This window comes from Chelonoidis abingdonii, chromosome 10 (assembly GCF_003597395.2).
Source record: "Chelonoidis abingdonii isolate Lonesome George chromosome 10, CheloAbing_2.0, whole genome shotgun sequence".
NCBI classification, from domain to species: Eukaryota; Metazoa; Chordata; order Testudines; family Testudinidae; genus Chelonoidis; species Chelonoidis abingdonii.
In genome coordinates, this window is record NC_133778.1 from 24236776 (window position 1) to 24251185 (window position 14410).

Sequence of the window (14410 nt, forward strand, 5' to 3'; positions counted from 1 at the left end):
TAATTTACCAGAGTTCTCCACTGGGAACTTCTAATTTAAAATCTATGGGACTACAAGACTCTTAAAATGGGGATAAGCTCTTTGTGCTTTCATTCACTTCCTTATTTTGAGCAGCCTCCTAGCAACCCTCTTCTCCCACTTGAGTTGCATATGATTTGGACTATTGCCACACCCAGCCTACAATCAACAAACAAGCAACCAACCATCTGATGCTGCAGTGTCAGAGTTGGGATAGTGAAGCTCAACTTATGGCTTCCTGCACTTTTTCCTCAGGAATTAAACACGTCTCCTTTGCTACAAGTCTAGCTCCACTAATCCAAGTAGCTAAATGTTTTTGAATTTAGTTTCTTGAAGTTAGCAGGTTTTTTGCACACACAACTGTCCCTTGGGTACAGCGAATCGGAGCAACCGCTCCAGGCCCCGGTGCGATTGGCTGGCGCAGGCAGTCCCAGAAGTGACGCATCAGTCCTGTAAGTGACGGGTTTGTCACTTGTGCACGAGGCCCTACACACCCCCGCCCCAGGGACAGACCTGTGTGCACATGCTTAATTTATTTTCTCACCTCCAAGCATTGCTACTAAGTGCATCTACCCTTGGCTAAGAGATCAGTGAAACGGTCTTACCAGGGCATAGGTTAATACTGATTGAGATTTCTGGGGAAAGTGTGATATATATGATTACAGCCAAAATATTTCCTTCCACAGATGGAGTACATTGCCCATAAAGTACTTAAAAGTGGCTCTTCTAGAAGGACAGCTTGGGATTCTAGCACTCCTCCCATGTTTCTATTTCCTGTTTGATGGTATAATCAGGTGTTGGCACATTTCACTGCGTCAGCAGTTAAGCATCTTTACCTTGCATCATGAAAATTATACTTTAAATAGGTAGGTAGATATATTAGGACTGTATCATGTTCTCCAACTGTACAGATGTGACTGGTACAATATGAAAATTTTGCCTGAGACATTGGATTTGATTGTACGCTTGGCTGCTGATTTCCTGGTTTCCCATTGGGGCCTGAAGCTGGATATTTAAAAAATAAATACATTAGAAGAGAAGTAACTATTGATGCCTCTTGAGTCATGCCAGTTCAGGAATATAAGTGTAGCTGCTGAGCAGCTGTTACCATAATGTATGGTAATCACGCAGAGTGGGCATGACAGAAAAATGCAGTGGGAGCTGAACAACACAACAGCAGCCATGGAGTAATGCTACTGAGTGAAGACAAAACTAAAAGGGCAGGAACAAAAAGTGGAGAGGAAGAGATGACATTGACTTTTGTGAATCGTGTTGGGGAGTATGCTGTGCAGTGCACACGCAGTTACTAATAACAAAAGGAAACCTTGCATTGTGAAGTGAGGCATTTGCTTGAAAATCCACACCAAATAATACACATAAATGGAAAAGTACCATAAATCTATAAATAAGTTAGTTCATATTTCCTGCACTTGTAAGACTTATTTTAGCCAAGAAGCATTAATAGTCTTTGTAGTCTGACCTGGAAATTCAGAAGTCTAGCTTACACACCTTTTTTTTTTTTTAATTGAACTGTTATCAGGATAATGAAGCCTTGTATAAAGGGCAATGTGTAGGTTTTTATTTTAGTTTACAGGTAATAACTGTTATGCTTATTACTGGATATATTTGCAACTGAAATAGTATTGGATAAGAAGCTATTTAAGCCATTGTTCCAGATAGTAACTTACATTTTAGATATGATGGTCTGAATCTTAAAGTTCTAACACTGTTTTTAATCCGTATTTATTTGGGAAACTCCATGTGATGGATTTTATTTGTTTATATGTCTTTTGGGGTGGGATGGGGGACAAGCACATAGGATTACAAGTTTTTATAATGGGGATGCGGGCATCCAGAACCAAACAGGTATATACATGCATCTCCCTTACTTTTGACAAAGTGTTACCAGATCTAATTTTATACTAGTTCTTTGTTTTAAAAATTTCAGGCACTGTAAAAAGAGCACAGATTCTAAATTTTAAGTAGGGCACATGGTATATTTTTTAAGCCTTTCCATGCTGTTTTAAGTTGAGAGTGTCCACAAGACTGTGTGTCCACAAGACTATGTATCAAATGCAACAGCAATTTTTTCTACCTTTCTACAAGCCAGTTTGTTTCATCTGAGTTTAGTGTGTGTCTTTCGTAAGAGACAAAATGAGGGAGGAGGGAGGAGCGAAGTGGGGGAATATACTTCCAGTTAGGATGATGTATGTCTCTTTCTCCATTTCACATTGCATCAGCTATATGTCACCTTGCTTCAAGGCAGAAAGAGCAGATAATGCGGCTAACTGAGTATGTTACATGGATGGCATTACATAGTGCCTGTACTTGAGGAATGTACTTAAATGCTTGGCTGCTTGCAGATCTGTATAATTATCTACTCAGTTGAACACCTTGTGTTATATTTCTTATTATTCAAAAATGTGTTGAGGGAAAGAGTTTTACTGTATAAAATTTATTTTATTTTCATACCGATCTCTATTTTGTTTAAAACCTTGTTCCATCATGAAATCACTTAATCCAAAATAAATCTTCTTACAAATAACTTTGGAAATTAACTTTTCTGTATGCATCTGAAAGTATTTTGGTCTAATTTTTTAAAAAGATTAGTTCTCATACATGAATTGTTCTAAATCCTAGCTAGTAGGTTTAAACTTTTAGAGCATCTCAATGACACTTTCATCATCTTACATTAATTGCCCTGTGTTCTGGAAAATGACATATCTTAAAAGGAACAACATTTCAGCAACAGAGAAAGTAAAGACTCTTGCAACACTCTGCCTCAGGTTTTGCAAAAGAACCACATTTGAAACCAAGGCTATGATAAATGAAATTAACAAAGGACAATGCCCTGGAATCTCCTCTTGGAAAGTGACCAGAATTCACTAAATTGTTTCCATATCTACTCTTCTACAGAGGATCAAAAGCTGCAAAGGTACATTTTATTGACAATGGCTTATGATGTAATAGCATGATATTTAACAGGCATAAATCTTTCGGAAAATATGCACTTCTCTTCCAATATTTAAGATCATGATGATTGTTATTCTTAAATCCCCATAATCAATAGATTATTATAGATTATTGGCACTTGAAAAACTGGCTTCCAGCATAATAAAAGTAAATGGTCTGCTGCTAAAGAATTCAAGCAGTTTTTATAATTTGTTATGCTAGTTCTAGCAAGAAATATTGTCCGTTATTTATTGGAGCCAATTCTATATTTCTGCCACGTCAGAAATAGGTAATAGCCCACTTTCTGTAATGGTTTGATAAGAATGTTGCCATCTTTGTTATGTAACACCTTATATACCATAACTTTTATCATTTAGTGTTAAGATGATTTTCTTACTACCTTGAAATTATTTCTTTTGAAAGAATTCTTGGTATTACAGGGTCTAGGTATTAAAGGAAACCTGAAGGGAGCTAGTCTAAAGGATTAAAGAGAAGTCTGTGTGCCAGTGGTGTTGTAATGGTGGGATACTGTCATTTTAGATTCAATCTTCTGCTATTGCTCTTGGATTTGTAGAATCATAGGACTGGAAGGGACCTTGAGCAGTCCTCTAGTCCAGTCCACTGTGCTGATGGCAGGCCTCAGTATTATAGACCATCCCTGACAGGTGTTTGTCTAACCTGCTCTTAAAAATCTCCAACGATGGAGATTCCACAACCTCCCTAGGGTGGTTAAGCACTGGAATAAATTGCCTGACAGTTAAGAAGTTTTTCCTAGTGTCTAACCTAAACCACCCTTGCTGCAATTGAAACCCATTGCTTCTTGTCCTATCCTCAGAGATTAAGAACAATAATTTTCTCCTTCCTCCTTGTAACATGTACTTGAAAATTATGTCCCCTCTCAGTCTTCTCTTTTTCAGACTAAAACAAACCCAATTGTCTCAACCTTCCCTCATAGGTCATGTTTTCTAGACATTTAATCATTTTTGTTGCTCTTCTCTGGGCTTTCTCCAATTTGTCCACATCTTTCCTGAGATGTGGCGCCCAGAACTGGACATGATACTCCAGTTAAGGCCTAAGCAGCACAGAGTAGAGCAGAAGAATTACTTCTCACATCTTGCTTACAACACTCCTGCTAATACATCCCCGAATGATTTTTGCTTTTTATTTTGTTTTATTTTTTTTGCAACAGTGTTACACTGTTAACTCATATTTAGCTTGTGGTCCATTATGATCCCCAGATCCCTTTCCGCAGTACTCTTTCCTAGGCAGTTATCATTCAGACTTATCATGAAAGAGCTTGATCTAAATAAATGATAATTAACTTTCTGTGTTGAGGAATTGATCCCTCTTCCCAATCTCTAGCCAAGATTGGGGCTTGGATAAAGTTCAGTCCAAGTGATGCTGCCAGGTTGAGTGCAACAGCTGGATGAAATACAAAGGTCATATCTGTCTGCTCATCTGAGGAATTTTGTTTACCTTTTGTTACTCTGGTTTACAGTATGGGGATCTTGTTGGATCTTTGGTTGTTTCAAGAATGCTTTTTACTATCTGTGTTTGGTGAGGATGTTGTGATATTTCCGTTTGCACATGCACCTCACTGCAGTTATCAATAAGCATGTCATCTACAGAATAGATTACTGCAGTGTGCTCTACTTGCAGCCCCAGCAGACAATCACGTAGTGGCTGTGGTGTTGTCACGGATTTGCAGGTCGTCCCCACTCTTGGCCCCATGCAGTCCGTGGGGGGTGCCCCTTTCAGTGCGACAGCCCTTCTCGGGAGTCCGCTCTCTCTCGGGGTCAGGCCTCTCCACTTCCTAGAGCCACACCTCTCTGAGTCTTAGCAGACCTGTTTCTCGCCGTGGGCCCTCTCAGTGAGTCCACTCGCTCTGGACCCCCCTGGCCTCCTCGCCCTCCGAAGGGGTTGATGCAACCCTGTTCTCTAGACCGGAGTGACTCTCAGCCAGCGTAAAACAGGAGGGTTTGTTGAGGGTTGAACACAGCACAGGAAACTCTCAGGGCCTCAGGCCTGACCTCCCTCAGCACAGCACATCCCAGTCTCCTCTGCATCCAGGTGGGCTCTGTCTGCTCCCTCTCTCCAACCCAGAGCCCCTCTGCTTCCCAGCTGGGCCTCCAATACCCAAGCCCCACCTCTGTCCATTGTCTTCTCTCCAGGTAAACAGGGTAGTAAACAGGATGGCCTGGGTCTCCTCTCCTCTCAGCCCTCCTCTGGCTGGAACCGGCTGGTCAGGTCACCAGGGTCTTCTCTTTGCAGCCTATTGTTCTCCCCCTGGCCAGAACCAGCTGTGACTCCTGAGCTGGGTCTCTGGGTCACCAGGTCACGGGTCGCTGGGGTATCCATCCTCCAGGCCACTGGCTGGGGTGCCAAGTTCCCTCTCAAGTCCTCTGTAACAACAAACTCCCTCTCTTCTTACCTCGTTAAACCAGTAACACCCAGGGACACTGAGTCCCACTCCCTCTGCATGCAACCCCTTGGAAAACATGGAAAAATCCAGAACCCCCCCTGGGGTTCTGGTGCAAAATGTAACTGCCCATTTAGAGTATTTCTCATGCTTTAACCTAGGATTTGAGAATAGCTGGGTGCTTCTGACACACCCTAGATATGTTTGAGAGCTGGGTGCTCTCAGGAAAAGTCCCTTGACTAGAACTTATTCCCCCGTCTCGACCTCACAGAATCCAAAGGCCAGACTCAACCCCTGTGATAGTGGAGATGGCCACATTGTAGGGCGTCATCCCAGAGGAAGGCAACTTTAAACTCCAACTGGAGATACATTGAATTAGCACATTTCAGCCAGTCAGGCCCTGGCCCTGCCCAGTATGTGTTGTGCTGGCAAGCCAGCTATGCTACCTTGCACCAAACAAAGCTGGGGGAAGAAGTTAAAAGGAGACTAGAATGTGACATAAGGGTATAAGACTGGTTACAATTGAAAATATTATGATAGTTGGGACATCGTAAGAGACAAACAGATGAGAGTCAGACCTAGAGGCCAACCATCGACTAGATGGCTGGCCATCATACACAGGGGCCTGACAAGGCTTGGCTTAATGGAGGAACAAGACATGGACATGAAGGAATGGTGAGACTGTACTGGTCCCTGGGGTCTGTAAAGATGCTTTTGATAAGCAGAATTTCTATTCAGGCAGTTAGGATAGTACCTGACAATTAAAGACCTCCACCCTAGATTTTATCATAGTATATTATTTTTTTAATGAACTAACCTGATGCATAGATAACAATAAACATATTTCATGATCCAGCATTATTGTAACCTTCATCCTCCCATTCCTCCTACCCCACCCTGTTTGTATCTAATTAAAATTATAAAGTCCTTGGCACAGAGTCCTGTCAATTATATTTTTCTCTAAAGTGCCATGCATGCCTCCATGGCATGATATAAATATTAAATATTACAACAGTACTCCCATATCTCTTGGCTTTTTAAGTGTGTGTTTGGCTTTCAGAACCACAAAGCATAGCAGTTCTGGCCCTGAATGAATATGTGAGGAGATACAAACAGCCAAAGAAAGATATAAGCACTGTCATTTACTTTTTTGGCACCACGTTCTATAATAACCTACTGCCTCTTAATTGCATCCATCTTTTAATTTTCATCTTGTGGACCATTTGGTATGTTTGGAATGCTGTTTACTTTTCATACTGTGCAGAGAGCACTCCTAACCAAATGGATCTCTCCATGCCTTGCACATTTCTATTTTGTTTGTCAAAGCTACTTGAAATTATTTATAATGAACTAAGTGCATAGGATGGTGGTAATAGCTCTATGAGAAGAACCTAGTAAAGATTCAAGAGTGTAATAGTGAAAAATTTCTATTACTTACAATCCTAAAATCTAGATGGATGGTCCTGAGTGAGTTATGATGTAAAATGTGACTCTGATTCTTAAAATGTACATTCAAACAACCAAGTGGTATAACACATTCTATATTTTTCAGAAATAGTTCCACCTTACCAAAATCATGCATTTTACTTCTGTTCCCTTATTTGTTAAGTTCTGATATAAATATCACTTCCACCAGATCACTTATCCCAGAGTAGATGGTTATCATTTCATTCTATAGTGCCATGCTTTAATTAAAAAATAACATTAGTCAAATAAGGTTCCAATAATAGTCAGCTGCTGAAAATAAACTACAGCAAAAAAAATGAAATAGTTCATTTATCACTGGAGTTAAAATTTCAGATTACATGAATGTTATTTATTGCTCTTACATCAAAGACAGAACAAAAATAATTCTGCAAATTCTAGAGCAACTGCTTAGATTGCCTCCTCACAAAGGGAACTCAACTTGGCAACCAATCAAATCAGTCAGACATTTTAGAACTGTTAAAAGATTCAACTGGTTTCAAAAAGCCCTTAGAGCTACTGTATGTCCTCAGAAAAGCTCTTGGAAACCAAAATTAAGCTTTTATATCTTCAACTTTTATTTCAGTCTTCCCCAGCAATGACCTATAAAGCCCTGAATAGTCACCACATAATTTTTTTTAATTATTATTCATCTGGGTCTTTCCTATGTGGTTATCTCCTGATGTGACGATTACTAAATGCAAAGTAATAGCTCTCACTCTGTGAAATGTGCAGATCCAAGTGCTATTCCAATGAGTCCTGCAGATTATTCTGGGTTCACTCATACAAGCACTAGAATAAATTGTCAGAGACAATTCTTGTGGCTATGACTCTTCAGTGACATGGCTTCTTCAGCCTATAAGAGTGAGAGAATCATAATCTAATACAACTAGTGTTGACATGGTTAGGCCCTGTGCCTATCTGATAGTTATGCGTTGAATGTCTTGTCTGACAAGAAACTGCATTACAACTACACAAGAAAGAGAATGTTGCAGGCATGTATTTTCTGTGTTGTTTACAATACAGTGACTCCTTGCTTAATCTTGTAGTTATGTTCCTGAAAAATGCGACTTTAAGCGAAACAATGTTAAGCAAATCCAGTTTCCCAAAAAGAATTAATGTAAATGTGGGGGATTAGGTTCTAGGGAAATTTTTTTCACCAGACAAAAAACAATATATTATCTAGATATACACACAGTATACATGAAACTTGGTTGAGGTGGTGAAGTTACAGGGTGGAAGAGGGAGGGATATTTCCCAGGGAATGCCTTGCTACTAAATGATGAACTAGCACTCGGCTGAGCCCTCAAGGGTTAACATATTATTATTAATGTAGCCTCTCACACAAGGCAGCACGAACACAAGGGAGGGGAGACAGCATAGCAGACAGAGACAGGCACACATCTTTTGTGTGGGAGAGAGAGAGATGCATACCACTCCTTTAAGTAAGCTGACCCACTCTTAAGTGCATTGTCTTTTTAAGCGGATCAGGAAGTTGAGACAGCAGCTGCTGCCCCAAGCTCTCTTTGTCTCTCTCTGTCCGTTTCCCCTCTCTGCTCAATAAGGAGAAGGGATATGCGGGGTGCAGGAGCAGGGGGGCAGGGGACACCCTGACATTAGCCCTCCCTTCCCCCCTGCACAGCAAGCAGGAGTCTCTGGGAGCGGCTCCAAAGCAGAGGGCAGGAGCAGCACATAGCAGTGCAGGGAGAGACAGCTGAAATGCCTCGATAGCCTGCTGGGTGGCTGCAGCACAGGGAACTTAGTGGAGAGAGGAGCTGATGGGGGGCTGCCGTTCCATCCTGGTTACAAGCCCCCACCAGCTAGCTGCAACGGGCTGCTCTTCCTGCAAGCAGTGGACAAAGCAGGCAGCTGCCAAATGATGTTAGAAGGGAGTGTTGCACGACTTTAAATGAGCATGTTCCCTAATTGATCAGCAACGAAAAACATTAACCAGGATGACTTTGTGAGGAGTTACTGTATCTCAGAGATTAATGTGCATTTTTGCAGCCCTGCAGCTCCCATAATTGTGCTGTGTGGGTAGGGTGACCAGATAGCAAATGTGAAAAATCAGGACAGGGGCTAGGGGGTAATAGGAGCCTATATAAGAAAAAGACCCAAAAATCGGGACTGTCCCTATAAAATCAGGACATCTGGTCACCCTATGTGTGGGGGCTATTTCTCTCTTGTCCACAGTTTCAAAAGGCAGTTCAAAGCTGTAGCACAGCGTGTGCTAGCCACGCCTCATTCTCCAGCCTGCTGCAGACCTTTTACCTCTGTGGCATCAGTCAGTGGCACTTATCTTTGTGCCTGATCTTTCCTACACCTTTTTTTCCCTTTTGAGGACAGTAGGAGGCAGTCTTTTTTGTTCTCGCCTCTACTCCTTGACCAGGTATTTAGCACCACATGGCTGAAGCCACCTAGAGTCCCTGCTGCAGCACTTCTCTGCCAAGTTCCTCTGGCCCCTTTCAGGGATGACAGAACAGCTGTAATCCACACACCTTTTGGGTGTGGTGGTCTGTCCCACCTAGTGGCACCAAGACCACTTAGAGAGCAATTAATGAGTCTGCTCTACATCCTTAGCTAACAGGTAGCTCATGAGGTAAAGGCTCATGTTCTAAGCTCCAGCGGTCCCTGGTTCGATCCTGCCTGCCGATGACTGGGGGGTCTGTCGGTGTTACACAGGCACATAAGCATTGGGCTAAACTTAAAATATGCTTCATCTGTGGGGCAGCTTTAAGAGCCTCTACAGAGGACAAATCATGCCCTGCCTGTTTTCAGCAGCTGACCCTAGTACTGCCCGGGCATGGACCTGTGAGTCAGACAGGTATGTTGGTACCCTTATCCCTCCCAAGAAGCTGCACTCCACCACAGAAAAGCCTGACCAGAATACACAGAGCTTCTCCCTGTTCTGCTCTAAGGATTCAGCCAGCCCTGGGAGTAGATCTTGTGGCAACTCAGGAGCACAAGAATAAAATCCTAGTAGGGCTTCTGGTACCACCACAAGCCCTGAGATGGGTCCTAAGTGCTCTGAAGAGAGAAGCAGGGCTCACAGTCAGTCCTCTTCCTCCCAGTTTGAGTCAGGAATTTCTGACAGTCTACATCTCCCAACCTGGGAGAGTGGGAGTGTACAAGGGAGAAATTTCTTGAGGTCTCTAGGCCACGTATGAAATAATAATCATTAATAAAAAGGGTAAGAAAAAGTATAAAAAAAGTAAAAGGTATTTGCCCTCTGACTCAAATACGTCCTCCTCTGCAGAGGAAGGAAGCTATCAGATTCTGATTCTGAGTAGGATACAGACAAAATACAAGAAGTTTCCCACCACCATCCTCTAGCAGTTTGAAAACATGGGGGAAAAGGTTGTATCCCCAATCCAGTTCCAAGCCTCAGAGCAAATGCCTCCCTTCCAAACCTCTCCTGAGGCAGCAATTCCCTTGCACTCATCTTTGAGGAAGTAATCAGGGAGAAGTGGGAATTTCCTAAAAAGGGTAAACATGTTAATAGACATGTTCTCAGATTCTACAAGCTGCAAAATCCAAAGTATGCTCTCAGAGATATGCCTAAGGTCGATGCAGCTATGGCATTTCTTGCAAAGGATATGGTTATTCCTTCCAAAGGCGACATTTCCCCCATAATGGATAGGAAGGTTGAAGCAACCCTTATAAGGGACTTTGTGCTTCCTTAGCCACCGTCAGAGCATCTCTGGCAGCCAGCTGCTTTGTTCAAGCCACATGACTGGAGGACCTTAAAGCCCTCAGGGGCAGAGACTAATCCAGTTTTAAGCCTATACATAAGAAAACCTCCTTATCATCAGCATTTGTGGCTGATGCTTCAATGGATGCTATGAGTTTTTTTGCCAGGGCCATAGAATGTAGATCACTAGCCAGGAGACACACATGGCTTTGTCCATGGAACATAGATACTCACTCCAAACAAGTCCTGTGCTCCTCTAAATTAACAAGATCTCTCCTCTTTGGAAAAAAATTGGACAAGATAGTGGCTGAAAACACTGCCAAGCATAAACAGTGTCTCCCCTCTCCACTTAATGCTTTAAAAAGGGATTACGAAGCCATTGTCAGACAGACACACTCGCAGAGGTTCCAAAGGAAAGATGAAAAGATATGTCAAGAGAAAACTTTGGAATTGAGGAGTGAAAACCTAGAGATACTCCTGCATCATCCAAGGGCTCATTATGAAAATGAGTGAATGTGTCTCTGCCGAGTCTGCCCAGATCTGAGCTTGGGAACCATAATTTCCCACTTTCCAGATGACTGGTTTGCTTCTACCACAGAGAGTGAGGGATAATGTATCAGGGATACTCCCATGAGGTAAGGGCTCCACCTCATCCCTTCTTCATCCAGTCTCTCATCACCAGCAACCCTGCCATGTGCAAGCTTGTCCAGAAAAAGTTCTCCCATCTCCTGGACAGAGAAGTGATAGGCATTCCCCCAGAATAGTGTTTGTAGGGTTTTACGCCATCTTCGTAATTGTTTAGAAGTGCACCAGAGCAGTCAGGTCATCCTCAACCTGAAAAGACTCACTAAATGGATGAAGAAAACAAAGTAACAGCTGGAGAACCTAGCTTTGATAGTGACGTCCCTGTCTTAAGGGGACTTCCTAACCTCAGTGGATGTTGCAGATGTATATCTCCACAATCCAGTGCACTCCTGCTACTGCAGGTTTCTGAGATTTGCTTACAACATAGATTACTACCGGTACTGAACACTGCCGTTCAGTCTCTCGTTAGCCCACTGGGTATTTACAAACATGCTGGTGGTGACCATAGCCAGACTCGGATCCCAGGTATTCACCTGTATCCCTTTCTGGGTGACTTCCTAAACAGAATCCTATGCCAGACAACAGCGCCCAGTGCCACGATCCAGACTCTGAATCTTCTACAAGTGCACCGATTCATGATAACATTAAGAAAAGTTCCTTGATTTCCTCAACAAGGATTATTCACCTGGATGTAGAGATAGACACATTAGTAGCACAGATCTACCCATCACTAGACACGCTCCAGAAGATTCAGGATCTGATATTCATGCTGGTTAAGTGCAGGAGCCCAACCATAGCTTAGTGCCTTCAACTACTGAGCCTTCTGGTCTTGTGCACAGAGGTCACCCCATGGATGAGATCATACCTCCACTGCCTCCAAGCTTTGCTTCTGAAAGTATAGGACCATTCCCTGGAGTACATTCAAGATCAGGCACTGATCCCGAACCAGGTCAGTAACTCCCTGAGACAGTGGGCAGTCCTGGGCAGCATCCACAGGGATCTCTCTATAAACCTTCTAGACCTTCAGGTTCTCACCATCAATACCAGTCTTGAAGGATGGAGAGCACCTCTGGGACCCAGAAGGTGCAGGGTATCTGGACCCCTGGGGGAAAGGAACCACAAGTATTCAGAGCAGTCAGACTAGCTCTTCTGAGATTCTAGAGCCATGTGCAAGTGCCACATTGTGGTCCAGTCAGTCAATATGGCAGCAGTTGCACATACAAACCTGAATACTGCCTGCAGTTCTGGTCTCCCCATCTCAAAAAAAGATATTAGAATTGGAAAAGGTACAACGAAGGACAACAAAAATAAGGGTATAAAATAGTTTCCATATGAGGAGAGATTAAAAAGACTGGACTGTTCATTTATTTTAGAAAAGAGACGACCACGGATATGATAAAGGTCTGTAAAATCACCCCTTCACATAAACACAAGAACTAGGGGTCACCCAATGAAATTAATAGATGGCAGATTTAAAGCAAACATAAGGAAGTGCTTCTTCACACAACACACAGTCAACCTATGGAACTCACTGCTGGGGATGTTGTGAAGGCCAAAAGTATATCTGGGTTCAAAAAATTTTTTTTAAGGAGGATAAGTCCATCAATGGCTATTAGCCAAGATGGTCAGGAACGCAACCTCATGCTCTGAGTGTCCCTAAACTCCTGACTGCCAGAAGCCTTGACTGGATGATTGGGGATGGATCACACTATAATTGCCCTGTTCTGTTCATTCCCTCTGAAGCACCTGGCACTGGCCACTGTTGGAAGACAGGATACTGGGCTAGATGGACTATTGATCTAACTCAGTATGGCCAGTCTTATGTCCTTAACCAAGGAAGGACAAGGAAAGTAGGTCTATGTGCAGAAGCAATGGAGAAAACTGAGTGGGCAAAAATGACTCTTCCTTTCTTAAAGGTGATCCACTTCAAGGGGGAGCTGAACCCAAAGGCAGACTGGCTCAATCATTGCAATATCAACAACTCAGAATGGTGCCTAAACCACAGACACTGTCTTCCTTCAGTAAAGCTGTCTGCCAATTGCAAGAATGCAAAACAACCAAAATACTTCATCAGATCTTGCAGACCCCAAGTCTGTGGGCACAGATGCCCTGTCGCACAGATAGCCTCAAAGCTTGCTGTATTCCTTCCTGCACTTACCTGTCATAAAGAAAGTAATCAAAAAGTTAAGGCAAGAAGAAGCAAGAGTGATAGTGCTAACTCTGCACTGGCCAAGGATACCCTGGTTCTCTGATATCATAGAACTCAAAGCTGAAACCACCATTGCAGTTACTGTGAGGCCAGACATCCGTTTGCCTATCTGGACCTGGACCGTTCATCTATCTGGACCCAGACCATTTTCATCTGGCAGCCTGACTGTTGGAAGGGAAGTGTTAGCTGTGCTTGGCCTATCTTCCAACATGATAGGGATTCTGCTGTCTTCTAAGAGAGCTTCCATACTAAAAGCCTGTTGTTTCATCTAGACCAAATTCAGTGCTTGATGTCAAGAGCACAGACTAAATCCAGTTACTCTAGACTTCCTTCAAGGAGGAGTAATTAAAAGACATCAGCCAAGCACCATAGCACACCAGGTGTCAGCCTTCTGTAGCATACTGTTTTGCAGGATCCTAGGACTCCCTGGTCAAGAACCCTGACCAGCAGTCAGACCAAGCTTCCATAAGTGGGACCTACCACTGGTGCTGAAAGCTCTAACCACCCATCCCTTTGAACTTCTAACATCTGTATTACCTTTTTACCTCTCCATCAAAATCTGGTTTGGTCGTCATCACATCCACCAGACGAGTTTCAGAACTGGATGCCTTATCTATGCAGGAACCTTACTGCACATTCCATGATGACAAGGTGTTGCTAAGAACTCCAGTAATGTTCTTGCCTAAAGTAAATTATCCCTTCTATGCCTCGCAGGAGATTTTCCTCTTTTCATTCTGTCCAAAGCCACAGCAACCAACTGAGAAGTTATGGCACACCTTGAATGTCAGATGAGCACTAAAGATTTATATCAAGCACACAGAATCCACAGGGAGTTTGTTTCCTTTCACTCAAGGTGTCAGGGCCTTAAAGTAACCCAAGTTAACCCTGGCCAGATGGATCGGACTGTGTCCTTGAGTTCCAGAAGGCATCCAGGGTGGTTGTTCCAGAAGGAACCAAGGCACATTTCACAAAATCCCATGGCAACCTCAGGGGCCAAAAGAGCATAAGCTTCCACTGCAGAGCAGCAACCTGGACATCAATTAACACCTTTATCAGATGCTATTAAGTGGAT